Source organism: Sapajus apella, unplaced genomic scaffold (genome assembly GCF_009761245.1).
Source record: "Sapajus apella isolate SASKATOON/1434 unplaced genomic scaffold, GSC_monkey_1.0 scaffold31, whole genome shotgun sequence".
Taxonomy (NCBI): Eukaryota; Metazoa; Chordata; class Mammalia; order Primates; family Cebidae; genus Sapajus; species Sapajus apella.
Genome location: NW_022436971.1, coordinates 15,448,059 through 15,451,855, shown reverse-complemented (window position 1 = coordinate 15,451,855; position 3,797 = coordinate 15,448,059). Strand labels below are relative to the sequence as shown.

Here is a 3,797-nt window from a genome sequence, read left to right as displayed (position 1 = left end):
ATTTCTGCCTTCATAGCTAACTCACTGTTCTCACCTGGGGCCTCAGGGGAGATTGTTGAGTTATGAAACCCAAAGTAAAAAGGGGAAATAAATTAGCCTCCCTAATGTTTAAATTCCTCCTTCCGGAAGAACAAGAAACTAAATCTGAAAATCGTTTTTACTTTTCTGCTTCTTCTAGTTTCTTCATTCCTAACAGATAAATGTGTTTCTGGTTTTTTGTTTTGGTTTTGTTTTCCAGCTGTGACTCCAGACAGGATCCCGAACGGAGCTTCACAGCGTCTTCTCCGGCTTTTATGGAGACTTACTTTGCCCTTTTGTGTTAGCTCTTAAGGCACTGTGTTAACCCTAAAAAGGCACAGGAAAGGAGGTAGATAAAAAAGCATTTCCCCACCTTTGTTCTTTCTCTTCTTCAGACTCTTATTAAAGGAAAAAATCTGGCTGGGCGCGGTGGCTCACGCCTGTAATCCCATTATTTTGGGAAGCAAAGGCAGACGGATCACAAGGTCAAGAGATCGAGACTATTCTGGCCAGCATGGTGGAACCCCGTTTCTACTAAAAATACAAAAATTAGTCAGGTGTGGTGGCGCACACCTGTAATCCCAGCTACTCGGGAGGCTGAGGCAGAAGAATCAATTGAACCCAGGAGGCGGAGGTTGCAGTGAGCTGAGATTTCGCCACTGAACTCCAGCCTGGCGACAGAACAAGACTCCGTCTCAAAAAAAAAAAGGAAAAAATCTTTTAGATTTTCAGTTTTGCAGCAACGGCACTAGAAATCAATTAAAAGTTAATTTTAGTCCACTCAAGAATACCTATCTGAGAAAAAAGAATACCTATCCAAATGTTTTGACTACTTAAACTGAAAACAAACTTACACCAAAATGAAATTATCAGAAAAGAAACTCAGTCTGTTTGCACAAGTGTACACCCCACATAGTCCATTTGATTCAACTCTACAAATGTTTGTAGAGCACCTACCATGTGATACATTTGGGGATATAGACATGAATAATCCATAATCCCTATCCTTGAGAAGCTCAGGGGCGGGTGGGAGAGACAGATGAGTTAAATAGTTAAAGTAACAAGAGAAACATGTAATAACAGGTTCAAAATACAAAGGAACAGCTGGGCACAGGGGCTCACGCCTGGAATCCAGCACTTTGGGAGGCCAAGGCAGGAGGATTGCTTGAGCCCAGGAGTTCAAGACCAGCTTAGTTAACCTAGTAAGACATAATGTCTCTACAAAATAATAATTAAAAAAAAATACCCAGGCCTGGTAATGCACACCTGTAGTCCCAGCTACTCATGAGGCTGAGGTGGGAGGATCCCTTGAGCCGAGAGGGTGGAGGCTGCAGTGGACTGTGATCATATCACTGCACTCCAGCCTGGGCAACAGCACGAGACCCTGTCTCAAAAAAAGAAAGAAAGAAGTAGGAATGTCTTCAAGCAGAGGAGAAATGAGAAGGGAAGGTACTGAGGGGAGCCTGCTGAGGTACTAAGGTCTCAGGACTTTCAAGGAGGTCAGTGTGCCAGGCAAGGGCAGGACAGCAAGAGACGGTGCCATTTCCCACATGGACTAAGCTTACTGCTACAGTGAGGAAAAGAGCAATCTGATTTCTTTTCTCTTTTTTTTTTTTGAGACGGAGTCTCAATCTGTTGCCCAGGCTGGAATGCAGTGGTACAATCTCGGCTCACTGCAGCCTCCACCTCCTGGGTTCAAGCGATTCTCCTGCCTTAGCCTCCCAAGTAGCTGGGATTACAGGCGTGTGCCACCACGGCCGGCTGATTTTGTATTTTTAGCAGAGACAGGGTTTCATCACTTGGTCAGGCTTGTCTCAAACTCCTGACCTCAGGCAATCCACCCACTGTGGCCTCCCAAAGTGCTGGGATTACAGGTGTGAGCCCGGCTTTTTGTTTTTTGAGACAGAGTCTTGCTCTGTCACCCAGGCTAGACTGCGATAGCAAGCTCAGTCCCCTGCGTTCAAGCCATTCTCCCACCTCAGCCTCTGGGCAGCTGGGATTACAGGCACCCGCCATCATGCCCGACTAATTTTTGTAGAGATGAGGTTTTACCATGTTGGCCAGGCTGGTCTCGACCTCCTGACCTCAGGTGATCTGTCTGCCTTGGGCAGTGCTGGGATTACAGACATGAGGCCGAGCAATCTGGTTTCTAAAAAGCACCCTGCATTTTGAAGAAAGTGAAATGAAATCCAAAAGTGAAGGGAGGCTCCCCCTGCCCCCAGGAAGTCTTTGGGTGCGTGGGGCACGTGGCCTGTGTGGCACCACAAGGGTACTGGATGAGCACACAGCAAACACCCGGAGTTTTGGCGTCAGCAGTGGAAGGAACCCTGGATAATATGTGCTCTGGGAACAGAGTCCTGAAGAAGGTGGTGACTCTTCCAAGGTGACCCAGCACATGTTCCAGAGCAATCCTTTGTTGAGGGCTGTGGTGTGCTGGGCACCCTGTGAGGCTCCGAAGTTCCCTCAGCAGCATTATGGGGTAGATTCTGTGGTCCTCCACTTGATGGACAGGGCGTGGAGTCTTGGGGAGCCCAAGATACTCACCCATAATCACACAGGTAATCTGTGGGGGAGCCTTGGGGTCCCCCTCCAGGTGCTCTCCTGACACCTTCCTTAACCTGAGTCCAGGATTCTGGCTCCCAGCTGTGCCTTGCATCACCAGCAAGCCACTGACGCTAATAGATCAGCAGACAGTGGCACAAATGGCCTCAGTGGCACCTGTAAAGCATGTGCCCCTGTCCTCGAGGGAACTCTCTCCCAGACTGGAGCTGAATCAGCATCTCCCATTCCTAAAATGATCACAGTCCAGCTTGCAGTTCATATAACCTGGCACCCACATGCCTGCCTCTAGCGGCCAAATGCGTGAGGGGATTATTTGGATTTGCATGGCATCTGAACCATCGTTATATCAGGCTCTCCACTGCATCTCGAAGTCCAAATGAGATCTGAACACCAGCTGCCCTAGAGCAAGCTTGGGTTGCCATGGTAACCAGGCCATCCTGCTCTTCTGTACTCCAGCAGTCCAAGTAACACCACTCAGGTCTTAGCTACAAAGCTCAGCTCGCAGCGGGCCCCTCTCTCACCTCTAGCTGCATGTTTCAGAACGCTGGGTGGGGAGAGGAGAGCTTAAGTAAGGTACTTCCTTGATCCGATCTTCCTCTGATTAACCTGTCAGCTAGTTCATATGCACTGACTGTGCACCAGCTGCATGGGAGGCCCCGTGCTGAGCGTGGGGATAGGGATGCCTTTAGCAAATGGAGATGGAATCGAAAGTCTAGGGAACATCTTGTCTGTATCCAGTAAACACTTGTGGCCCTGCTAGACTCAGGCATTGTGCTAAGCATTGGGGGGGCGATGAACATGACATAGACCAACCTTGCCCTCAAAAAACCTGTACGTTGGCTGGGGAGATAACAGGGTGAACAAATAACTGCAGTCCAGAGGGATAAATCAGATAGAGCTCACACACAAAGTCCTGGGGCAAGCACCTCTGCCTGGGGACATCACAGCAGACGAAGCTTTTGAACTGCTTCCTTTTTTTTTTTTTTTGAGACAGAGTTTCACTCTTGTTACCCAGGCTGGGGTGCAATGGCGCGATCTCGGCTCACCGCAACCTCCGCCTCCTGGGTTCAGGCAATTCTCCTGCCTCAGCCTCCTGAGTAGCTGGGATTACAGGCACGCGCCACCATGCCCAGCTAATTTTTTGTATTTTTAGTAGAGACAGGGTTTCACCATGTTGACCAGGATGGTCTCGATCACGAGGTCAAGAGATCGAGACC

General features: G+C 48.8%; 1 non-coding gene across 1 annotated transcript; it reads right to left on the bottom strand.

Annotated features, from left to right (window-relative positions):
- Positions 1-236: 236 nt before the first annotated feature.
- On the bottom strand, positions 237-357 carry LOC116562163. The gene has a single exon (XR_004273811.1). It is a non-coding gene; the product is annotated as a small nucleolar RNA SNORA26 (small nucleolar RNA).
- Positions 358-3,797: the final 3,440 nt, after the last annotated feature.